Genomic DNA, 26,968 nt, shown 5'->3' on the forward strand with positions numbered 1-26,968 from the left:
GAAGTCTCTGCTTCTCCCCTTTAGGCTCATTTCATACAGCATTCAGAGTAAAACTTCTAAATGTTTTCTGTGACTTGCACACCTGGAGTCTCTCAGCTAGCTTTTCTCAACTGTATTTTAAATGCCAGACTCAATATATCAATGCTCTACTTAGCTTATAGATAGAACCCCATCTCTGAAATGTTTAAGTTAAAAATAATCAGCATCCTCTTGTTTAAGTGGCAGGTGGTTGATATCATTGCTTTACCAGCTAGATAAATATAGTGCATGAGAATCTGGATGGGAGGAAATAAGTCAAACAGAGAATGGGATGCAAAAAAACACCCAGTAGCAGTTTCATAGAAGAGAGGATCTTCCACAGAAGCCACCAAAGGATATAAATCATAAGCTTTTGAGAAAACACCCAAATAGGGGAGTAAAACAGGGACTTAGGCTGCCTTTGCTAAAAGCCCTGTCTCTTCTTTTGGACTTGCTGATGCCCACCAAATGGGTAACTAAAAGCAGGATAAAGTTTGGCACCTCTGTCTTCATTTAGTGTTTCTCTTTTATTACCTTATTAAAATTTGTGTCAGATTCCTGCTCAACTCTGGATCATATGATATTTCTATTTTTAGTTGTTGTTTTGAGGAACCCCACAGCATTTTCATAATGGCTATTCTAGTTTATATAAGCATAAGCATGTTAATCATTAAAGGAGTATTCATTGAAATTTGATAATGTGCTTCCTTCAAGGCTGAAGACATTAAGGTCAGAAAAACTAAGGTATTTTCCACAAACCACCTGCTTTTACTGTGTCCTGTTCCATGGCCATGGAGTAGTGCCTAAAAGTCTTCAGTCATTACACTAAATTTCCCACAGTGGGTCTTGCAGCCAGATCAACCATGAAGAGGATGCCCTCCCTCATCAGGTGCAGTATAGTCCCATGGGAACTGAATTGTCCCACATTCCTGGCTCATAGATCTAATAGATATATAATCTATGAAGCAAGAGGAAATTTCCCCTGGAACTGCTGCAATTTCCTCAACACCAGTAAGAATTGGTGTGATTGGAACTCAAGAGAATGATAAACCACACCACAGTATGACCAAGCCTGCTTGTGACCCATACCTCTTGTCTCCTACCCCAGATCTTTCTCTATTTAAGCCAAAGCTCACATCAAACCTGAAAGACAAGACTGAGATGCTTGACATCACTTGTCTTTCCAATTCAGCTACACTGAATAAAGTTCCTTTCTTTCTTTTCCCCATTATTTTTTCCATTTGGTTTTGGGGCATTTCAAATTTGTTAGGACCCCCAGCATTAGGCCTCTGGCCTAGGACTTGGGTAACAGGAAAGGTACTGCACAAAATCAATGTGGCCATATGCCGTGACACAGATTTTCTGTCTCAGCATTGATCTTAGCTTTGATTACTACTGGATTTTTATTGTTTGTCTTTTCCTTTTCAAATATAAGCTCCATGATATTAGTAGCCTCTATCTCTAGTATCATAAGGAGTGCTTGGCACATAAAGAAGGTGGCTCAGTCAGTATTCACAAAGACTCAAGACACAAAATAAACTTCATAAAACTGTACTTTGTTGGAGTTTCTATGAAAAAGCAACCTAAATTGAACTATTTTGTAATTAAAAATAAATTTAATGAAGGGGGTGCACGTCTAAAATGGAAGCACCAAGATTAACTTACATGGAAATAATATTCTGATCATGTTTCTTAGAAAATAATAGTTTCTGACAGTAGGTCCAAATCTTCATCATGTCAGCTTGGGACCAGACTTTCTTAGCAATACTCCCAAAGTACAAGAAATAAAACAAGATTCAGTAAATGGGATGAATTCAAACTAAAAAGCTTTTTCTCAGCAAAGTAAACAATCAATAATGTGAAGACAGAGTCTACAGAAAATCTTTACCATACATGCTTCAGATAGATCACTAATCTGCAGAATTTTAAAGAACTCAAAAACATAACACCAAAAAAAAAAAATAACTCAATCAATAAATGGGCTAAGGAACTGAGCAGGCACTTCACAGAAGAAGATATACAATTGATCAACAAATATATGAAAAAATGTTCAAAATCTCTAGCAATAATAGAAATGCAAATCAAAACTACTTAAAGATTGATCTCACCTCAATCTGAATGGCAATTATCAACACAAGCAACAACATATGTTGGTGAGAATGTGGGGAAAAAGGTACATTCATACATTGCTGGTGGGTTTGAAATTTGGTGTAACCACTCTGGAAAGCAGTATAGAGATTCCTTCAAAAACTTGGAAAGGAACCACCATTTGACCCAGCTATCCCACTCCTTGGCCTATAAAATCAGCATACTACAGTGACACAGCCATGACAATGTTTATAGCAGTTCAATTCACAATAGCTAGATTGTGGAACCAACCTAGATGCCTTTCAATAGATAAATAAATAAAGAAATTATGGTATATATTCACAATGGATTATTATTCAGTCATAAAAGATGAATAAAATTATGCATTTGTAGATAAATGGATGGAGTTGGAGAATATAATGCTAAATGAGATAAGTCAAAACCAAAAAACTAAAGGTCAAATGTTTTCTGCCATAAGTGGATGCTGACACATGTGGGGGAGGTTAGGAAAAAGGAGGAACTTTGGATTATGTAGCAGAAAATGAGGGAATGGAGGGGGCAGGAGGAAGGAAAATGATGGAATGTGACAAATCATTACCCAATGTACATGTATGATTACATGAATGGTGTGAATCTACATGGTATAGAAAGAGAGCAATGAAAAGTTGGACTCTATTTGGTACAATGAATCAAAATACATTCTGCTGTGGTGTATAACTAAATAGAACAAACAATAAAACAAGAAAATAATACATTTTGTGTTCCCTGTTTTGCCAATTACCATTCAAAGTCATAGTAAATAGGACATATTTATAGGTTTTTGTGAGTGTTAAATAAGAAAATATGTGAAAACTCCCTAGGGTAGCACCTAGAACTACATAAATAAATGCAGTTATTTTGTTATTATCATAATATTTGCATTAGTGGTATACTCCATCATAAAATCACTCAAAACTGGAGTTGAGTCACCCTTAAGTTAACACATTGGTTAAACTACTCCCAATGGTTTCCTTGAAACATCCTTTGTGGCATAACATCTTCAGTGATTTCAATTCACTACATTCATAGGCTTTCACCTGGCCTACAGCTAACAGGGTACAGGTCAGGGGATTTCAGAGTCTAAACCAATTTATCACTAGAGTCAACAGAATTGAGCATGCTCCTGAGAACCTAGTAGCCATTCCAGCACTCTACCTAAGAATTCCCGGATTAACCATGAGGCTGACTCAAAGCTCCAGCTCTGAGACTTCCTCAGCCTGCACCCCCTGATGGCTGCGCGGTGCCCGCCTGGTCCTTTCTGGCACAGCTGAAAGGCCACATGTTCAGGGCTCGTGGGCGGAGTCTCTCGAGTCCAAATGGAGGGCGACCTGCGGGGCTTCTTACTAGCTCATCAGGCAAAGGGCAGACCTGAGGCAGTGCGGACGTGGAAGAGCAGGACTTACGCCAGTGCAGCCTGATGGGTAAGTGGGCTCCAGGCTAACGAATGCTCACACCTGCCAACTCATGGCATTGGCCTTTTGCTGGCCGGGTCATGAGGGCAGCTTTCCCGGGAGCCCGGGTCTTTGGTCTGCCGGCAGTGGGTGGGTGCAGAAGGTGCCAAGGCTGAGCCGTAGGCACAGAGGGCGGAGCTGGGCCTAGGCCCCATCCCGGTGGCCCGGCCGGTGGGAGGGGAAACTTGCAAAGGAATGGCGGGAAGCATAGGTCTCAGAGCAGAGACTGCATCCTGGCTCCCCAGGCTGTGTGATTGCCCTTCAGGTTTTGGTGCTTTGGAGGCCTGGCCTGTATGGTTGCTTAGGTAAAACTCTGAAAACACATGTTCCACTTTTGATTTCTTCTCCATTGACTGTGCAGGCGCAGTTGATGATTTGCCACTGATAAATCACCCTCAAAGTTGTATTTTGACAAATGCAAACAAGCAAAAGTTTGTAGGCTCCTTATCACACATGTTGTCAATTTAAGGTCCACCAGCCCTCCTTTTAGTCTTCTAACCTGGAGAGTGCAGGGAGCGACCCCCAGTGCCCACCCTCCATCCAGCCTCTCTCAACCTCCTGGTCCTTATTTATCAGACCAGGAATGTGGTGGTGCCTTAGCAGAGTGACAGAATTGTGCTCAATAATAATATAACCATTTAGTCATCATTTTATTGAAATGCTAGTGAGAACATGGGATTGGGTGTTGTGTGCGGGAGACAACAAAGCCAAGATGGTCCCTGTCCACCGAGTTTCTAGATTAGTGAACAATGCTTTTCAAAGTATGAAAGAAAGCATTCATTCAACTCATACTTATGCACTAAATACCATGGGAGTGTGAGGTTTTGTTGTTCTCTGAAGGAAACTAAAGGTGCAGTTCTGTGTTCTGTTTGAAATGGAATATTACTCAGCCATAAAGTGATAAAATTATGACATTTGCAGGCAGATGGATGAAATTGGAGAATATCATGCTAAGTGAGATAAGCCAATCTCAAAAAACCAAAGGTCGAATGATATCGCTAAAAGTGGATGAGGACACATAATGGGGGGAGGGAGGGATTAGTGTTAGGGTTAGGGAGGGGGGCAAGAATGGAGGAAGGAAGGACTGTATAGAGGGAAAAGAGGGGTGGGAGGGGTGGGGGGAAGGGAAAAAATAACAGAATGAATCAAATAACATTACCCTATGTAAATTTATGATTACACAAATGGTATGCCTTACACCATATACAAACAGAAACAACATGTATCCCATTTGTTTACAATAAAAGAAAAAAGAAAAAAAAAGCAAAGTGATAGATGCAGATGTATGGAGAGGGTGCATGTTTGAAGAGTAGGCGTCTGTCAGAGTGTTTATCCAATCTAAGTATGAATTTTTGGACTGGCCTTTGTGTTCAGCGTATCTCGACTAAAGTGTAAATAGCTAATTGCTTGCTATCAACAGTGTGTGCACTTTGATATCCAGCTACAGAGAAGCCCACATGTGGATATGAGGTAATGAAATTGAGTAGACAAGTGGTTTGAAGATGAAGAGGATGAGATAGAATGAGTAAAAGCAGAAGTATATAGGAAAATTAGTGGGGGCATTTATCAACTGATGTTTATAAACTGATAGTGTAGGGAAAGAAACAGAAAGTAGAAATAGCACAAGGCATAATTATTGAATATTGTAACTTTTAATTCCTATTTGCCAAAATAAGTTAACATTTTGGGAAATTAATCTTTGTGAGTTAAATTTTTTTTATTTTCCTAATTCCAGAAGTAGTTTGTGTTCTTTGTAAAGCATTTGGGGAAATAATCTATATTTTTGTGCCAGTGCTTTCAGGTTGTTTCCTTGATTCCTGGTCATGATGATACCTTAATAAGCCAGTTCTATGGTAGTTATTCAGTGGTGGTACCAGGAAGTTAAACCTGGAGGCTACTCTTCTAGCCCTTCCAACAATTTTTTGGTGACCTAATTTCCTATATTAAATTCTTTCCTGCCTAACTTTCTTGATTTTTTTATATTTTTGCAGTTGTCTCAAGTATTAAATACTGTTATCTTTATGGATATAGTTTCATATTTTAATTAAATGTCTTTTATGGTAATTACAGATTCACATTGTGTTTAAAAAACATAATAGAGATCCCATGTAACCTAACTTAGTTTCTCCAATGGTAATATCTTACAAAACTATTTAGAATATTATAGCCCAGACATTTACTTGATATAATCAAGAGCCAGACCATTTCTGTTACTGGAGTCCTGGGACAGAGGCCTAATTCTGAAGATACAACAGATCAGGTGTGACCACTCTTCCATAAAACTAAACATAAAAGGTAATTATGAAAAACATGCCAGGGCCTCTATCCTCCTTTTTTAGATCTTGCAACATGCATATATTGAATCCTTTTGTTGATGTAGGACAGGAGAGACTGGACACCTGAGGAGTTTTCAGGAAGAAGATTAATTGACTACAGGGTCCAGGGTGGCTCTTGCCTAAGAATTGTTCCTCTGAACAAAGATTTTGGAAAATTTTTGAACTTTATATCCAGTGGGAGGAGAGAGTTGGAGGTTTTACATGACTATTGCTTTCTGATCCATCCCCTAGACTAGGTTTCATAAGTTTTTATCAAGAAAACAGAGATAATATCTTTTTGTACATAAGCTTGCAGACTAACTCTGTCACACCTTTTGTGTACAAACCTGGCATTTACAAGAAAGAGGAAGCTTCAAACCCCAAGACATCCTGCTGATCTGACAAGAGGAGAAGCTTAATTATGGCAAGGGTCTTTTGGGTGGGGATACCTACTCTACTTCACTATAGTCACCTCCTTCTAATCACAACTGGTAAAGTTTCCCTTTACTAAAGATGTATGTGATTAGATTGGGTAGTCCAGGATAATTCAGTACAATCTTTCCATCTCAAGACCCTGAACCTTAGATTTGTCTGTGGAGTCTCTTTTGCCAAATAAAGTAACATACTCATTGTTTTTAGGGTCTACACATGAACGTTTTGAAGGCCACTCTTTATCTACCACTCCGACCTTTTACTTTTACACTATTTATTGATAAATAGATAGATGCTCATACATTTCCATTCTTTTTTTTGCTGTTATTTTAATTTTAATAAAATCGATAATTTCATATTACATAGAGAGCAAGTCCATCCACACTCATTGTTGATAAAATTTTAGAAATATCTTCTATAAAAGTTTAGTATTTGTTTGGGAATTAGTTCATTATAACATTTCTACACATACAGAGTTCCCATCCTCACCCCCATTCTTAACTTTTGAGAAATCTTAAAAATACAGAAAAGTACAAAAAATAAGAAAAGATATCCATATACCACATCCAGAATTAGCCAGTATCTTCATATATTTGCTTGCAGTCTTCAAGAGAAATGGATGTTTATATATAAAAGCTGAAGCCCCCTCCCCACCCTGCCACCCCTACTCATTCCCTTCCCCTCTCACTCTTCATAGGCCATAGCTATCAAGGGTTTGCTCTGTATTTCTCCATTTCAAAAACATTTACATATGCAGAAGTATTCATTACCAATATAAAGAACTGAATTTCATGAATTTTAACTCAAATTTACAAAAAGTCACTATACTAATATGCATAATTCTGCAAATCCTTTTTCCCCCTCAATGCAATTGTTTTTAGATCCTTCCATTCTTCCATTAACATGTGAATCTCATTTGTTGCATTTTATAGATGTAAAGTATCCCGCCATGAGAACTTTTCTTTTTGTTCCTGATGGACATTTGTTTCCAACATCTGGTTACTACAAATCAAGCTACAGTAAATTTCCTGGTACTTATCTCCTGAGCATACACACTCACAAGTAAAACTGTTAAATATTTTTAAATTCGTTAAGATGAAGAAATGTTTCCCTACTCCCAAGGTCACAGCCATTTTTTAGTACGTGGCTTTTTTGTATATCTATCTTCAATACCCATGAATTTTGCTTGTGTGTTCATGGTCTATTTCCTTTCCCCTTCAGAGAACAATCACTTTCAAAAAAATTTTTTTAATTGTTCCATATTTCTTCATCTGATGGATTTTTTTAATACTGCATGTTCTACTAAATGCATAGGTCTCTTTCTAAAATCTCTTTCCCTCTGCTGAATGAAACCAACAGTTTTATTACTTATAGATGATCGTACCATGTTTTCTCTTCCTTTTTAACACAACTTATTCTTTTATTAAACTGGTGAACAACTTCACATCTATGTTGATGGAGTAACAGGTCTGTTTTTTGTTCAATTTTAGTGGAAATTCATTTATAGTTTCAGCATTACCCTTATGGTTGACTGCAGGATTTTTGTTTTTGACAGTCTTTTCCTCAATGGCTTCCTCTTCTATATGAATTTTCAGTGTCCTGAAAATCGTGAGCACTTGTATAAGTTCACCTCATTTGTGGTGCATGGTTTCAGAATGACTTTCCAATGCACTGTGAGATATAATTTCTGATGTATGCATTCCCATTTTGAATATATTCATATTCATAGGGTCTTTAATGAGTATGAACTTTCTGGTGTCTAATATGGTGTGACTTCTGGCTGAAAGCTTTCCCACATTCACTGCACTGATAAGGCTTCTTACCTGTATGTATTCTCAAATGCAGAGCTAGGGTTGAGAATTGAGAGAAAGCTTTCCCACATTCATTACATCCATAGGGTTTCTCACATGTATGGCTTCTCACATGGACAGTGAGAGATGAACTCTGAGAGAAGGCTTTTCCACATACTTTGCATTCATAAGGTTTATCACCTGAATGAATTCTCACATGCACAATAAGTGATGTTCGTTGAGAGAAGGCTTTTCCACATTCATTACATTCATAGAGTTTCTCTCCAGTGTGAATGTTTTGATGCTTTATGAGGTACTTCTTCTGGCCAAAAGCTGTTCCACACTCATTACATTTAAAAGGTTTCTCTCCAATATGAATTTTCTCATGCTCAGTAAGATTTGATTTCCCACTAAAGGTTTTCCCACACTCCTTACATATAAAGGGCTTCTCTCCTGTGTGAGTTCTCTGGTGTCTAATGAGGTTGGACTTCTGAATGAAAGCTTTCCCACAATCTTTGCACGCAGAAGGTTTCTCTCCAGTGTGGATTTTCTGATGGGTAAGAAGATTTTCCTTCTGACTAAAGGATTTTCCACAATCATTACATTCAAAAAGCTTCTCTCCAGTATGAGTGTTCTGATGTTTAATGACATACTGCTTTTGGCTGAAGGCCTTCCCACATTCATTACATTCAAAAGGTTTCTCTCTATTATGAAAATGTTCATGCTCAGTAAGATTGGATTTGTGGCTGAAGACTTTCCCACATACCTTACAGGCAAAGAGGCTTTGCCCACTATAAATTCTCTGCTGGCTGAGGTGTGACATCTGAATGGAAGCTTTTCCACATTCACAAGGTTTCTTTCCACTATGAAGTTTTTGACAGACGAGAATTTACTTTTGCCTGAGGATATTTCCACATTTCTTATATTTACAAGGCTTCTCTGTATGACCTCTCAAATGCAGAGGAAGGGATAAAGTTTGTTAGAAAATTTAATCGTACTCAGTTCATTCAGTTTTCTCGCCAATACAAACTTTCTAATATTCAAAGATATTCTGCTATGTTCACTGGATTTGCTCCAGCATGAATTTGCTGCTTGATGAGATCTGTCATCTAGCTAAAGGCTTTTCAATATTCTTTAGAAGCACAATGTTTCCCTTCAGCATGACTTCTACATTCAGTGAAATGGGATGTGTAGGTAAAATTTTCCCACATTCAATAAATTCATAGGGTTTTTCTCCAGTATGACTCCTCTACTATCAGATGAGACACACTTTTTATACTGAAGGCATTTCCACACTGATTTACACTTATGGGGAATATTACCATAAGAAATAAGCAGTGATAGAAGACTTAGAGCTAGTAAAAAATCAGTGACTGTACTACACACCTTCCCTCATGGTTAAGTTTAAATGTTTTCAAACTCAAAACTTCAAAAATATGTTTCCTTAAAAGAAACAAGATCTGTGAACAAATAAAGGATTTTTCCAGTTTTCTTATATTCACGTCCTTTTTTTCCTCAGTCTGTACTTCAATGGATACAACTTGCCTCCCAAGTCTTGTTGGTTCTCTATCTGCTCATCATCTTCTGTCTTCTTCTGACAAGACTTCCACTTTTTTCTCCACCATCCAGTGGATCTTCTTGCTTCAATGGAGGATCATATAGTTTGGTCTCTTTATCACCCACTGGGCAATTCCACTTGGAGAAATCTACTTTAGTGATAGTCCTGCCTCCTATTTTGGCGCCACGTGGATCAAGACACCGTACTGACCCGTGGACAAAGACCAAAATGTCCACTCGGAGGGCCACGCCTACGCAAACCAAAGGCGAGCGAACAGTCCCAGAAGTCTTCGTGACTCCCACATTTCCATTCTTATCTCTGCTTCTCTTTTGAAGCATACAGTCCTATTTTCATGTTGTCCTTTAGCATGTGTCACTCCACAGCCCAGTTGTGCTAGGTTGTGGAAAGTCCAGAGAAGGTGCTTGAGGACAGCATGGGAGACATGATTCTTTGGGGAAATCTTATAGCAGATCAGTGGCAGCTCCAGGTTTAGTTCCATGGCAACAGACTGACTGAGAGCATCTGTGTCCCTTAAGGTGTTTCTCCAAGCAGTACCTTTCTTTCTTGTGGTGTTTTGCCTAGTGGCACTGGCCAAATGAGTGACATGTATCCTTTACCCAATGTCCTCAGTTCTTTGTTCATCCCCATTCAGGGGGGTTTAAATGTTAGACTGAAGAAGCAGTGACAAAAGTATTAGTTTGCTTGTTTGATCAGCATTCCAAGGAGCAACTGACCGAGTGTACATGCAAGAAACTAGCTTTTTACACATAACACTAACTTGCCCTAGTTCCGAGTGTGCATGAGAGAAATTCAGTGTTCTTCAAGATAGTATGTTTCTGGACTTTCCAGATCAGGCTTGCTCTCATTCTTCTCTTACTTTTGGTAGGTTTATGGAAACAGAAAGGGAACATTTGGGGTCATAGTGTTTTACTCTTCTCCTTTTCTTTAGTAACAACACAGCACAAATGGAAAATTAAAATGGGTGCCATTAAGCAATCACGTAAACAATCCATGTGTTGTTTGTTAAGTTGCATCATTACTGGGAGCACTTCATTTCCAGAAAAGGACAATGGCATGAGCTGGGTATTAGAGAACAAATCCCAAGCTGAGTTTCTCATCTATCAATTAACACTGATTATATAACACTGACAGACTATTTTAGGTCTTTCATTGGTGACCCAATCTGCACATAAAGTAATTTGGAAATCAGCTGGTTTTATACATAGAATTTCCCAGTAAATGATATGGGCAGTTTGAGATTTAAGTTTGAGATTAAGAGAATGTAAGCCATGTTGTTCATTCAAATTCTTAGAGTTTAGCCCACATATATGTCTACTCTCTGGTTTTGCTGTATTTTTTATTTTTAGAAATTCATCTATGCCCTTATCAACTGGAGGGAGTCAACTGGCTGGCCTAATACTTCCTCTGTCAGAATGGCTGCATCCTGGGAGATGAGATGGGCCTTGCTAAGACCTGCCAAGTATGTTAGTATTGAACAAGCACTTTTCACCTCCACTGAAATACCTCCTCACACTTCATTACCATCTTAGCTGTTAGCTACAAGATCTATTTTTACACTAGGATGTGAAATGTCTTACTTTTATTAAGAGATCACAAACTTGAAATTGATTTTTCCAGTTGTAAGAGTGGTTAAGAATCATGTCATTACCCTTATTTTATCTGAGCTTTGACATGTATCTGTGAAAAGAGTTAATTACTTGAGTTAGAAGTGCAGTTAATGGGCCCAGGTTTAGGACTTTTCTCTGTGTTAAGCATGTATACTTACCCAAGGATCAAATTGACTCTAACCTCCTTAGTAACACTTTATGGACTTAACTCTATTGCTTCTAATTTTAATCTCCCTTCCTGAGTGGGAGTGGGTTGGGGTGGGGCTGCTTCCCCTTTTTATACTGTGATAGAGAAATGAAGAGGAAGTACACTGTTTTCCAAAATACAACTTAGCCATCTAATGGCCTTAAAAGGGGGTGAGGTATGGTTCTGGGGTTTTGTCTCCATTACAGCACTTGCTTAGCATGTGTGAGGAAACTTGTTCAGTTCTTAGCACCATATATAAATAAATAAAATAAAGATCCATTGAAAACTGAAATTTTTTTTAAATAAAGTGTTGCAGGTGAGTTACAGCCTAGAAACCTGGACAATCATATGTGGCCCCCTTGGGCATTGATCAGTAGGTGGTGTGTTGAAATTGATGCTTCTGTCAGGATAATCAGCAATACTGCCCTGGGTTGATGTATTTGGGCTTGGATTGATGGAAAATCAGTCACAACACCCCTTGTGTCAATCACACAAGGATTACTTACCTGAAGGATTGCAAAGATATCCTGGTGTAATTATGATATAGGTCACAGGCATCTTGATCAGAAATTAGGAAGATGAAAACTTCCTAATCCCAAGAAAGTTTCACCATTGGTCACTGGTGGAAATGAGCAAGGGTCTCATCTTTTTAGAAGTTCAATGTCCCCTTCAATGCTCACCTTACATATATAAAGTTTGAGCTTGAGCAGTGCTATATGGAGGCTTCTCTGACCATATGTTGAAGGCTACTTTACTTAGGCCAGGTGTACCTCATCAATCTTGGCATTATTCAGAACACAATATGACCTCTCAGTAAGGTCCCCTGAGATTTATCAGTGATTCCTCTTAGAATTCTTGGGCAAAGAAAATGTTCCTGGTTTATTCCTGTACTGAGAAATATGAAACTAGAATAAATCTCAGATTCCCAGAGATGTCCTCCCTATAATCTCTTTTGTCTCAGTCATTGAAATTGTCCTACTGACTGCACTGAGAGCCAGAAAATTCCACTTGTCTTTTGCTTTTCCAGCTGTAGTTTAAATTCTTTAAATATATACCAACTCCCAATCTGTTTTGGTAAAAATGTGTTTAGAATTTTTGAATCTACATTATGAAACATATTAGTTTGCATTTTTCCCTTCTTATATGTTGTTGTCTGGTTTTAGTATTAGGGTAAATCTGGCCTCATAGAAAAAATTGAAAAGTATTCCTCCTCAATTATCAGGAAGAGTTATGTAGAATTGTTACTGTTTCTTTTTTAGATGTTTGATAGAATTCACTAATGACTCCAAATTTATTTTGTAGATACATCTGATTTTTGGTAATAAAAGGTAAACCTTTTTCTAAATTGTATTCTCAGGGAATGCTAAACAGAATGATTTTAATACAGTTAAATACAGGGTACTTAATACAGGGTTGCTCTTGGTACACTTGGGGCTGGGATAGTTACAAGAAAATCATGTCCTTTATAAAATTAATATGATCATATATAAAAAAAAGTGAACTGCCATTCTCTCATCACAGCAGTCTAACCACCTGCAAGCATCAAGGAATGTTTTATATCAATGAAATTATAGTGCACTTATAGCTCATATGATTTCTATTTGGTAATGTACCACTACCACTGTAATGTTGCATATTATTATATTCACGATCAGTTTCAACTGGCTGCATAAAATGACATTAGGAGAATATATTATTTACCTAAATGTTCTATTGATGAGGAAACATGAGTTCCCCCTTTTTAGGGGGTTACTTAAGTTAATTTTGAGGTGAACATCTTTGAGCTACAGTTTTCACAGGATTTTGAATATGATCCTTAAGGCATATTTTTTTCCTCAGAAATAGCACAGTATTTGGGGATGCAAGCTCTTCAAGTGCTTTTGTTTATTGATAGTATTCTTTTTTCTTGTATATCACAACAACTTTAGAGTCATAAGTGCCTTCAGGCATCTCCTGAAGTATGCCCACTTGACTTTACAAAGTTACATTTTATACCCTTAATTCTTATGAGAATGATAATAAATTCTACTTTCCCCATTTGAATGTGTCTTCTAGATATAGCATATACAAATATGGCATAACAAATTCCCCTCTTCAGTATAATCATAAGGCACCAACTAAAAAAGATCAAGGGCTTTATCTGTATTGTTCACATAGAACTTGAGCCAATAGAAGATACTCTATAAATTTTTACAGAAGGAAGGAAAACCCAGAAGGTGGGAGACAGTTGGGAAGGAAGGAAAGCACTTTCATCAGGGCAGCTAGGCCATTGACAGAGGCCACAATGTGTGAGTCCTGTTTATAGTCAGGTCTTAGTACTTCTGGCTTGATGTTTCCAAGTATGCCTTCTCTTTTCCAACAGTTGTGTTGGTTTCATTGATTTCTGTTTTTCCTGACTTTTGTTTGTGTTAGAGGTTCAATTTCATAAATATTGAGCCTTATTCATTGTTAACTCCTGAAGTAATCTAACGCCATCAATTCCCTTGGGAAGTCCACTGAGTCGTACCTGATTTTGCTCTAGGAACATACTAGTGTCCTAATGTGTGAAAGATTGTACATAATTTCTTTATGAAGCAAGTCATATATAAGAGTTTGTGTTTTCAACCCACAGCTGTGGGAACTTTGTTGTTTCTTATGGGAAAATGTGACAAAAACTGCCTTCTTGCTTTGTTCCAGACAATTGCTCTCATCATTTATTTGGCAGGAAGAAGATGAAGGACCATTTATGATTCTCTGTCCCCTATCTGTTTTGAACAAGTGGAAAGAAGATATGAAAAAGTACAGAGTAGATGTACTTGGACTTGTATTATTTATCTTGATATTTTTCTAGATGAAGTGTAAAATAGCATAGATCAAAATCTTGTCATAGTCAACGTTTTTATTCCAGAATGTTTGAACCAAAACAGCATAGGTTAAGACACAGTATCTGATGGGGGAGGACCTAATGGTTGTTACTGTTACCATTCTGAAATTTCAAGGCTAGTACTCACTTTTTTTGTTCCTTTATTTATTCATTACTGCCTGATTTTGAGATAAAGAGATATCCTCTGGCATACCAATTGATATCTTTGTTTCCTTTCTTTTATATATTTTAAAAATATTTTCTTAATTGTTGCCCTAGTGATTATAATAAACATCTTCACTTAATAACATTTTGTACAGATTGATGGCAACAATTTCAATAGTATACAAAGCTTTGCTTCAATATAGTTTTCTCTCTCCCTTCTTAGTGCTCTTATTGTCATATAAATTGCATCTTTATGTATCAAATAAATTTTACTTATCAAAAGGAGAAACTATCCTTCCCATAGAAACATAGTAACTAAAATGTGAAACATCATTGCATTTTCAGTTAGCACAAGAGCATCTTAGACCTGATCCTTCTCCCTGCTTACCACAGAACTTCCCCTGAGTTTTAATAATTATTCTAGATAACAATTCAGACTCCCAGTATTCTTTATGGTATCAGCACTTAATGAATGATGTCTGCACATTGAAGTCCTTTCATGACATGCACACACCATCTCATGGCTTTAGCATTTGGATTCGTCTGCCTCTTTTCTTGGATTTAAAATTGTGCCATTTCTTTCCTGTGTAACATATGCAGGGGACAAGGAGGAAAGAGCACATCTTCAGCAAGACCTAAAGCAGGAGTCACATTTTCATGTGCTGCTGACTACCTATGAGGTATTCATTTGTTTCTGTAAAACAAGAATTCCTAACCTGGATCCTTAGAAGTTGTAAAATCTACTGAAATTATATTTAAATTTTTTAATAGAACACATTTTTCTAGGGGGACAGTCTACCTACATCACATTATAAAAGATGGACTATTACCAAACAAAGTGAAGGATCACCGTGCTTCAATTTAGCTGGATACATTTTCCTCTGGTTGATCAAGGGGGAAAACTTCCTTGGAAAGTGACACTTTAGCTTCCTCTGCTGATGTCTAGCAGGAGACAGGGAGGCAGGTGAGAGGGTTTTGTATATAGAGGCATCATGTCTTATAATGGGATGATAGGAATGGAGGATTTTTAATTCCAGTCTCATTTTATATCCTTGTTTAAACTAAGACTGGGTAACTGTAAGACTTTCCACTTAACCATACCTCCCTTCTGTTCATATGATAGTGCTGCTTTAGGAATTGGGCTTACTTTTTTTTTTTAACAGAATTAACAAGTTAAAAGACTTAGATCCTGTGGTTTATGAGAGTTAAGAAGAAATAAAAATCTAGCTTATTATTATCAGAATTTATCAATTCCAGTGTTTTTATTATTTTAATTTCTTATTTTTTTAGAACCAGGGATTGAGCCCAAGGGTGTTTAACCAGTAAGCCACATCTCCAAATCCTTTTTATTTTTCATATAGGACCAGGTCTCACCAAGTTTATTAGGGCCTCATTTAAGTTTCTGAGGCTTGCTTTGCACTGGTCATACTCTTGCCTCAGTGTCCCAAAGTCATTGGGATTGTAGGTATGCACCACCATTCCCAACAATACCAGTCTTTTTAATGTGTCTTCCTTTATTTTTCAGATTTGCTTAAAAAATGCACCATTTCTAAAATCGTGAGTATATTTTACTGTATCAGAAACTGACATTGCTGGTGGGGCTGCAAATTAGTGCAGCCACTCTGGAAAGCAGTGTGGAGATTCCTTAGAAAACTTGGAATGGACCTGCCATTTGACCCAGCTATCCCACTCCTTGGCCTATACCCAAAGGACTTAAAATCAGCATACTACAGAGACACAGCCACATCAATGTTCATAGCTGCTCAATTCACAATAGCCAGACTGTGGAACCAACCTAGATGCCCTTCAATTGATGAGTGGATAAAGAAACTGTGGTATATATATATATATATATATATATATATATATATATATATATATATACAATGGAATATTACTCAGCCATAAAGAATGATAAAATTATGGCATTTGCAGGCAAATGAATGAAATTGGAGAATATCATGCTAAGTGAGATAAGCCAATCTCAAAAAGCCAAAGGACGAATGATATCGCTAAGTGGAGGATGACACATAATGGGGGGGGAGGGAAGGGTTAGTGTTAGGGTTAGAGTTAGGGTTAGGGAGGGGGGCAAGTATGGAGGAAGGAAGTACTGTATAGAGGGTAAAGAGGGGTGGGAGGGGTGGGGGGAAGGAAAAAATAACAGAATGAATCAAACAACATTACTCTATGTAAATTTATGATTACACAAATGGTATGCCTTTACGCCATGTACAAACAGAGAAACAACATGTATCCCATTTGTTTACAATAAAAAAATAAAATAAAATAAAACCTCTCACAACTCAACCAAAAAAAAAAAAAAGAAACTGCTGTGTGTGGAAGTCTTCTCTTCTTACATTGTTTGGTACTTTGCCACTTTCATGATATGTCTGGTCTGTCTTCTTTGGGTCATGTTTATTCATAGGCAGGCATAGTGGAAGTCTTGCATTCTAATCTCTACTCATTAGCTATGTGTCCTTGAACTTCTGTGTCCTCAATGGTAAAGAGGGGGATAACAGTCTTTGGATGACTATTGTGAGAACTGAGATTACATCTACATGGTTGGTGTTTAGTAGATTCCTAGTTTTTTCTTTTTTTTTTTTGTTGTTAGTTTTCATTTTGGTACTGGGGACTGAATGAAGGAGTTCTCTACCACTGAGCTACATCTCTACTCCTATTTCTTTTATTTTAACATGTTCAGAAAGGGTATCTGTGAGTTGCCAAGGATGGCCTTGAATTTGTAATCCTCCTGCCTCAGTTCCCAGAATCTCCAGGATTACAGGTGGGTTCCACTGCATCCTGCCTAGACACTAGATCCATTACCTTGTAACTTTCATAGACATCTTTCAGGACTGCTATTTGGTGATTTTACTGTAATATAGGAGGCTTTCCCTGGAAATAACAAAGTTCTGTGGTATATATACATGATGGAATATTATTCAGCCATTAAGAAAAATAAAATTATGGCATTTGCAGGTAAATGAATGGAATTGGAGAATATCATGTTAAATAAAATAAACCAATCCCCTAAAACCAAAGGTCAAATATTTTCCCTGATCAGTGGATGATAATACAGAATAGGGGTGGGGGGTGGGGGGTAAGAGAAGAAGGGAGGAACTTTAGATTATGTAGAGAGAAATGAGAGGGGGGGTGGGAATATGAAAGATGGGGGATTGAGATAGACATCATTACTCTGTGTACACGTATAATTACACTAATGGTGTGAATCTATATTGTGTACAATCATATAAACAAAATTTGTACCCCATTTATTTGTGTACAATAAATTAAAATGCAGTCTATAAAATTTTTTAAAAAGACCTTTAAAAAAAGAAATAACAAAGTAGTAGTGTTGTAGAATTAACATTTTAGAAAGGATATTTGAAGTATACTTCTAGTTCATCCTTTTAAATTACATTTTTGTAGCAGGGATTGAACCCAGGGGCACTTTACCACTGAGCTGCATGCCTGGTCCTTTTCATTGTTTAGTTTGAGATAGTCTCATTAAAGTTATTGATGCTGTCCTTAAATTTGCCATCCTCCAGCTTCACAAGTAGTTGTCATTATTGATGTGCACCATCCTGCCCTTTGTGCTGCTTTGCCACTCAGAAGGTTTTGTTTTCAGAGTGCCTCATCAATATTTTAAATATATTTTTGCTCATCCAGGTTATTGTGCATGGATTTCTGTTGTAATCTTATTTTGAAGTGCTAAAGACTAGGTCATAGATTTTATGACTTTGTCCAGTATTTTATTTAATTTACATTTAAATGAGTATATTATCTTTCCTTTAGAAGAGTATATGCTTTTCCTCTTTTTCATTCTTTTACTTTATTTCTTTAATGTCATGTCATGTTAATTATATGTCATTTCATTTTGTGGTGCTGGGCTTTGAACCTCGGGCTCCCATATGGTATGCAACTGCTCTACCACTAGTTATTCCCCCAGCTCTAGTTTATATTCTTAATATCCAATTTAACTTTTTCAAATTCTCTCCATGGAAAGGAACTGTTGAGTTACTGGTAATAACCAGGAAAGTAAATCATTGAGCTATACCATGAGCCAGTAGAGGGATAAGAATTATAAAGATATCCATGATACAAGGTAATATGTGGCAAGTCTCAAAAGATAATAAAATTGGTACATAAATGTTGTTGAGTACTTTATATAAATTGTCCCATTTAGATTTCATGAAAACCCTGTAGGCAGGTATTATCATTCATTTTACAAAGGAGTAAATTAACAGATCAGTTATCCCAGTAAGGCAGAGCAGACATTTGAGCAGACATTCAAACCCATCACTTGCTGCCATGGTCCTTCTTTCTAAGAGAGCTTCTCTAAGTATCTAGAAGTACTTGAGTGTCACCTTATTCAGCAGAAATACATTTTTATATCTCAGTCTTTTTGAATGCATTTCTGAGTGGAGTAAAGAACCTTACTAACAAAGGGATATTTATAATGTTTACTCATATTAAGAATCCCAACAACATACATATATTTTTTTCAGTATATTTAAGGTTATATTTCTCCATTACTATATGTACATTCTGAAAATCATTTCCTTTGATCAGTGATTCAGCCACTTTCATTCATTGAAGCAAATCCACCTCACTTGGCCTTCTGCATTGAATAAGCATTTTTAGATGTTTGTGTATATACAAGCCTGTGTCTAGTTTTTCCAATGGAATAAGATCTAATCTATTTTGAATGATACTGTAGTATGGACACTCAGCACCTATTTCATAAGCAACATCCAACCTCGCTGGGACCCTATCTCCTTTAAATTCTTAAATTCATCCTCTGCTTCCGCTGCCCAGTACTCTCCTTGGACTTCTGCCCTCTCTTTGGATCCTCATATCACTCTTCACCTATACCACTCTCATTAGGTGAATGGCAGTAGGCACCTCTATTACTCTGAATTTTCTCTGTAGCCTCAGAGGAAGAAGCTTTCCTTTTTGTAGGCCAGCCTCTACACAGATCTTTCTTTTAATCTTTCAGGAATTGTCCTTCTTTATTTACTGTTTTGCTTGATCCACTTAGTTTTACAAGTACAAAAACAATGCAATGGGATTACATAATGTTACATAAAAAATTGAAAGTTATAAATTATATAACTTATATTTTACTGTCTTTTGCATGATTTCACATTTTTAGAAAGAATACTCAATATTTATATCTTTTTAGTTATACAAGTATTTTTGCAGCATAGTATTTATTATCTAATCACATATTATTGGATATTTAGTTTATTTTTCAGTTTTGTTTTATATTATAAATATTGCACTTTAGAATATCATCCAATCATTTACCATATTTTGGATTGCTTTTAACAGCTTTCCACCAATAGCATCTGTTTAAAATATGATTTTATGACTGAACTTCTTGAGACATTTTTGTCATAACCTGTTATACTACAAAACATGCTCTGACAACAGCCAGGGATGACCTCCATGTTAACAAGTCCAGTGGCAGCATCTTCCTGAACATCTCTGTGATCCTGTTCACCACTCCCCCATTTTAAAGTCTCTTTATTTTTTTATGGGATTGAATCTTAGCTCTACATTTATGATTTTGACCTATTTACCTAAACTTTCTGAGTTTTAGTCTCTTTCTTGGCAAAGTTATGGTCACTTATCTTATTCTTTTAGGTTAAATAACACATGTAGCCACAAGCACAATGTCTGGTACATAGTACAAGATTATAAATGTATCCTTTTCTTTTCTTTCTCTGGCCACTTACTTCTTGTATAGGTCTTTCTCATATTGACAAAAGAAAAAAAAATCACTTGGTAACCTCTGAAATGGGAAAGCCATGATTCCAGGTATATTTCTAACAGAGTGGGCTTACTGTTAGTCTTTCTAACAATTCACAATTTTGTAGTAAGTTGTGATTGTGAGACATGTGTTTGAGCTACCTGAAAATGAAAGTTTGGATTTTCTCTCACAGCTTTACATGGAGTATCCTTGTTGTGGATGAAGCTCACAGATTGAAAAACCAAAGTTCTCTGCTGCATAAGACACTTTCAAAGGTAAACTCAAAGGATAGTCTTAGCTTTTAATAAAACCCTCCTTTATTTTTTAATTGACTTTATTTTTTAGAGCAAGTTATTTCCAAAAAAATTGAGTAGAAGGTACAGAGAATTCCGATATGTCCCCTGCCCCTTTACAAACATGCTCCCCCATTCTCAGCATCTCTCTGAACAGAGATGTTAAAACTAATGAACCTGCATTGACAACATCAGAATACTCAGAGTCCATAATTTATAGATTCACTCTTGCTATTGCACATTTTTTGAGTTTGGACAAACAGGTAGTGACACGTAACCACCATTATAGTATCACACAGAATGGTTTTGCAGGCCTAAAAATCCTATATTCAATCTATTCTTCATTTCTTCTCCTCTCTAACTCCCCTTTGAAAACACGTAGTTTAGGCCTGTACATAGTCAATTAAATTGATATGTTTTTAGATATATTTCTCAGGGCTAAAGAATTTTTTGGGGGGTTGGGGTAGTGACAAAAGTAGTATTGAACATGGCTAATTACTTTTCCTTTCTCTTTTATATAGGAGAAAATATTTACTAAAATCCAGTTATCAAATGAGCAAGAACCTACTCCAATAAAATACATTGTATTTTTGGAGATGTTTCTACTCTCTTTTGAGTGTCTTTAATTTCTTGGCAAAAATGATCCTATAGTTCTGCCTGCAGTCACAGACATATTGGACATACCTTACTGCCCCCCCATTAATCTATTTAAAAACTTTGACCATTCACATGGACTCATGAAAAGAACAATTTCTTAGAGAACATTGCCTCCAATCTCTCATCTGTCATAATTTTTGTTATGATACCCTTGATTTCATTCCCTTATCTCAATCTCTTATATCATTCTGGTAAAGTAGGTGAGAAATATAATTGTAACCTAGTGCTGCCCTTTTCTTTCTGAGAAGCCAATGGAATGTGAACTACCTTCTCCTTGTTGTCCTGGTGAAAGTTCGTTCACACAGGAGACCACACTTGGTAATTTCTGAGATGATAATTGAAATTTGGTCCTCATCCTATAATCAATTAACTTTGAGTTCATTTATTGAAAAATTTTAGATCTGAATTCTATATTTAATGGCCTAGAAGTTGCAGTTTTTAGAGTTTTACTGAAGATGTTATCAGTTTTTATTAATTTCAAATATTTTTATCCCCTGCCTGATAGAACATCCTCTCTCTCTCTGGTGTCCTCTTTGTCTTCTTTGTAGGAATTCTTGATTGTGTCTCTTTGCCATAAGTTTGTACTTTAATATTTAAAATAATATACATAAATAGGATATGACTTTTCCACTTTGCTGTATTATTTATTTCTCCTGGAATAAGCTCTTGTGTCAGTTTAGAGGTTGACCTTATTTGGCCTAATATTGTTATTGTTGTTTTTCTTTCTTCATTAGTCTCTCCTATTCTCAGTGTTTTTCTTTTTTTTTTTTTTTTTTTTTTTTTTGGTGCTGCTGCTGATTGACCAAGAGCTTCACGCATGCTAGTCAAGTGATCTGCCAGTGAGCCACATTTCCTGCCCTGTTTCTCAAAAATTTAAAGAAATCCTTTCTGTATTGTACTTCTTATGGCAGAATGTCCAGAAACATTGAGAAATCTTGTTGTCTTGCATCTGATGTACTGCAAAGTTTTATAAACAGTTATTTTGTTAGTGTATATCTTGTTTCTTGCTTGTAACAGAGAGACCTGATGCTATAGCTCTGGCTTTTCAAACTTCTTGAGTGTACGTGTTTACTCAGATGCCCCAGTTAACTCCCCCTTGTGGGTCATTACATAGTTTGAATCCTTATATAGATTGAATAACAATAACCATAGTGGATAATTGTGTAATACTCAGAGTTCACAAAGTAATGTTACTTACATTCCTATGACAGAGTCTTTTTTACAGATTATTATCACTTTATTTTAGTTGAAACTGAAGAGATAATATCTCCTACATTAAACAGAGTGTACCACTTGAACTTGAGACTCCTGATTTCATGGCCTTAATTCATTCCATTAAATCATGCCACTCTGTGTTTCAATAAATGTTGTCATGAGTAACTCAGTTTTGCTTCCCAATGTTAGAGATTTTTAATTGTGTTTATTTACATATTCTAGTTTCAGTGGTCTTCAGTCTCTTGTTGACTGGAACTCCTTTCCAAAACAGACTCCAGGAGTTCTACTCTCTCCTCAGTTTTGTGGAACCTGATCTGTTTTCCAAGGAACAAATGGAAGATTTTGTTTAATGTTACCAGGATATTGAAAAAGTCCAAATAAGGCTAATTCCCATTTAACAAATCATCCCTAGGTGATATTGACACACAAACTTCCCTAATGAATAACAGTTACAGATAGAAAAGAAAGAGAGTGGATAACCAGGGAATACCTGCAGTTCTTCAAAGAATCACAAACACAAGGCAGATGTTGGGTCCCTCGTGTTGTGTCCAGTTGTCTGCTATTCATGATTCTTATTTGTTTGTTACATGATTCTACAATAGAGCTCACTTGGTTCATTTTTGGAAGAAGATAGAAAGTATTTACTGATCTGCATGCTTTCATAAAAAAAACAGCTTGTAATTTCTTTTTAAACTTTTTTCTTTTTGTGGTATTGGAGTTTGAACCCAGGGGTGCTTTACCCCTGAGATACATTTCCAGTGCTTTAGTGAAAATTTGGAGACAGTGACTTGCTAAATTTTTTAGGCTAGCTTTCAACTTGCCATCCTCCTTTCCTGAGTATATGTTACCATGCCTGGCTTCAAATTGTAAATTTTTACAGACTTTTACTTTCCATGCCACTTCCCAGTGTAGAAAAGTAAGTGCATGCTGTAGTCCCAAACTGACCTTAGTAATTCTGCAACACTGGTTTCTTTCTGTAACACTTCACAGAAACCAAAAGTCTGAGATGAGTGGGGAGTGGAAGTGAAAAGGTAAGCCTTCATCCATATAACCAGTAACTTTCTCTTACACCTTTGCTCCTCTGCCTTGTGGAATTTTCTGAATATTCCTGTAATATCTGAATATCCTAGGCTGATTGTCCAAAACAAATTGCAGGAGGCCAACTAGTGATTATGTATGTTGTGGTTAGGTATGAGTTGCAAAGACTTCTTATAGCAAAAATTCCCATACCACAGGATAAAGATTACCTCAAGAACCTGCTCTGATTGATTTCTCCCATGTTTAGAGTTGCCAGATTAAAAATAGGACATCCAATTACATGTGACATGGGACAAACTTGTATATAAAAACTATTAATTGTTTATCTGAATTTCAAATTTAACTGGTTTCTTGTATTTTTATTTTCTGTTTCTGATAATCCTATGTTAATTATAATTATAATTTTGCATAATTTTTGAAGATCAGAATACCTGGTCAAGGCACAAGGGATTAGAAGTCAAAAACTCAAGCTTGAATACTGGCAATATTCACATTCACCTGTGTATCCTTGGTTAAGTTACTTAATTCCTCTGAGCCTCACTTAACTGTTGTAAAAATGGTAACAGCATTACTTGCTGTACATTTCTAGTCTGTTATGCTGCTCAGTGGGATTAAAATGCAAGAATACCCTGGAAAATAGTTTCTTGAATTGAGATTATTAGTAAGAAGAATCAAGCTCTTTGAGTGTTAGTATTTTGGGGGTCAAAAGCCAGGAACAAGTCCAGAAGAAAGAGGGAAGGACCCAGTGAAGGCAGAAATCAGATGGTCCTCTAATTATGCTTGTTCAGCTTACAATTTTTTGACTTTACAATTCTACAAAATCATTACACATTCAACAGAAACAGTACTTTGGATTTTGAATTTTTATTGATGTACATATTTGTGCTTGTTTTTGAGATATGTGGTATTGGTGTTCTGATTCATGTATACATTCGGTAGTGATCAATTTAGATAATTAGCATACCATATACTCAAACTTCTTTATATTGAGTATATTCAAAATTGTGTCTGAATTCTAACTGGTTTGAGATATATAATGCATTATTGTTAGTTATATTAAAATGTTCAATGTCATTAATCATCAGGGAAATGCAAATGAAGACCACAATGAGAAAATAACTCATGTCAGTGAGAATGGTTATTACAAAAAGACAAAGAAAAACTCACAAATGCTAGCAAAGATGTGGTAAAAGGGGAACTCTGATATACTCCTGGCAGGAGTAAATTGGTCCAACCATAATGGAAAACAAGATGGAGTTTCCTCAAAAACTAAAACTAGAACTGCTGTAATATTCAGCAGTCCCATCAATGGAAGGGACATCAACATGTCACAGAGATATCCCTACTCCTGTGTTTATTGCAGCACTATTCACATTACCCAGAATTTGGAACTAACCTAAATGTCCATTAGTAGATGAAAAAAGAAAATGTGGTGTATGTACACAATGGGATACTATTCAGCCATAATACAACATGAGTTTCAGTCTTTTCCAGGCTAGAGATAGGTTGTAAATTACTGTCCTGTGAGGGTGGGTGGGAGCAGCAAGTCACAACTCCCCAGTCCCCCAGGTGATCATGAAGGTAAATACCTGATACTCCACAGTATTCTGTGTTGTCAGTGTTGTTTAGATGCAGGTACTCAATAAATTACATGAAGTATTCAACAGTTTTTCATAAAATATTATTTTATTAGATTATTTTGCCTGAGTTGACTGTTATAAGCATTTTAAGCACATTTAAGTTAGGGTGGGCTAAGCTGTGATGTTTGGTTTGTTAGGTCTGTTAAATACATTTTTTTATTACATGATACTTTCAACTCATGATGGCTTTATAAGAATGCAACCACTTTGTAAATCCAGGAGTGTCTGTACTATGAAAATTGCTATACTAACCAAGAATGCAGAATTAGCTTGAAAATGAGGGAAGTAAATTGCTATATGTTCTCTAGTAATTCAGTGCTTTTGTTGTATTTCTGACCCACTCTCTTGTATTTTTTTCCTTATACAGCAAGTGAACTACACAACCTCTTGCAGCCATTTCTGCTGAGGAGAGTAAAAGCTGAGGTAGCTACAGAGCTTCCCAAGAAGACAGAAATAGTGATATACCATAACACATTGACTTTGCAGAAAATATACTACAAGGCTATTTTGATGAAAGACCTAGGTAATCAGAGGGCACTTGATCCATTTAGAAACTAAATGAGAATGTGATTTTGGGGCAGGGAAATATTTTATAACTACACTCACTTTGTATAACAAGAGTATGGTAGGATTTTATATTCTGAATGATAGTCAGGTTAGCTGCAGTGAGACAATGGCAGTGTTAAGTGTATCAGACTTAGTTGTTGTTTGATGAAATATCCTTTTTTTCCCTTGCCTAGTTTTTTCTTATTCCCTACAATGAAGCAAACACTTTTAAATGTCCATTCATGCCTTTTGTCCTCGATTTGTTTTTTCCCCCCTCTTAAATCCACAATAGCAGTTAAAGAAGAAAATTTCAGAAATTTCCAGTCATTATAACAAACCACCACCAAGTTCAATTTATAGACTTTTTCCCCAAAACAAAGTGATGTATAAGAAAGTTCCACGTGGATATGCTGTTAATTCTTGGTGCAGATGAGCCATTGTGTGTTAGTATAAATTTGAGGAATGTCCAATAAAGTGAGTAAGGTTATTTATAAAGATTTGGGTTTGATTTTTGTTTTTGTTTTTGATTTGTTAGTCCATTTTTATTTCTGTCTTCAAAATTACAGATGCATTTGGAAATGAGATGGCAAAGAAATTTAAACTTCAGAATATCTTATCCCAGCTTCAAAAATGTGTGGATCACCTATATTTGATGGTGAGGTACTGTAATTTTTCCCCACATTATATTTCTTTAGTAGTTCTGTGTCCAAAATCATAGCAGAATTCTTAAAAAAAAAAAAAAAACTACCTGTATTTACTGTGTGTATTTTGCTTATTCTCATTTCTCTATATTAATATTATCTAATGTTACTCAGATTTCTTCAAATGTTCCTGTAATATCCCTTATGGCTCTGTTTTTCTTTTTCTCCCTTAATCCAATATTCATCAATTCTGTATTGCATTTACCATGCCTCTATTTTTCTGCAATCTAGAAATGTTTTTAAGCTTTCTTGTGGGGGTGGGAAGGGGACTTTTGTCTTTCATGATGTTGACAGTTATGGAGAATAAAACTGGTAGTTTTACAGAATGTGTCATCATCTGGATTCATCTGACAATGTCTTCATGATTAGATTGTCTCTAGTCTTGAACTTACTGAACCACTATGCCAAGTTCACCAGTGATCTCTGTGATGCCCAGTGATCATCAATTCACATTTCGTTTAACCTCTCAGAAACCCTTGATACAGTAGATCAATTTTTCCTTGAAATACTCTTCATTCAGCTTCTGGAGTAGAACTCTCTCTTGCTTTTCCTCCTGCCCACATGCTCATTAGTATCCTTTGCTGCTTCCCCTTCATCTTACAGACTTCTGTAC

At 36.4% G+C, this 26,968-nt stretch overlaps 1 pseudogene across 1 annotated transcript in view; it reads left to right on the forward strand.

Moving 5' to 3' along the window:
- Nucleotides 1-3,461: 3,461 nt before the first annotated feature.
- Nucleotides 3,462-26,968, forward strand: part of LOC306652682 (chromodomain-helicase-DNA-binding protein 1-like) — a 77,378-nt pseudogene continuing 53,871 nt past the window's right edge. Inside the window, exons 1-9 of the transcript in view lie at nt 3,462-3,566; nt 11,059-11,171; nt 14,183-14,291; nt 15,086-15,193; nt 16,039-16,070; nt 20,459-20,540; nt 22,653-22,814; nt 25,476-25,631; nt 26,221-26,309. The product of the transcript in view is annotated as a chromodomain-helicase-DNA-binding protein 1-like (transcript). The remainder of the gene's footprint in view (nt 3,567-11,058; nt 11,172-14,182; nt 14,292-15,085; nt 15,194-16,038; nt 16,071-20,458; nt 20,541-22,652; nt 22,815-25,475; nt 25,632-26,220; nt 26,310-26,968) is intronic.

Source organism: Sciurus vulgaris (assembly GCF_902686455.1).
Source record: "Sciurus vulgaris genome assembly, contig: HiC_scaffold_442_arrow_ctg1, whole genome shotgun sequence".
NCBI classification, from domain to species: Eukaryota; Metazoa; Chordata; class Mammalia; order Rodentia; family Sciuridae; genus Sciurus; species Sciurus vulgaris.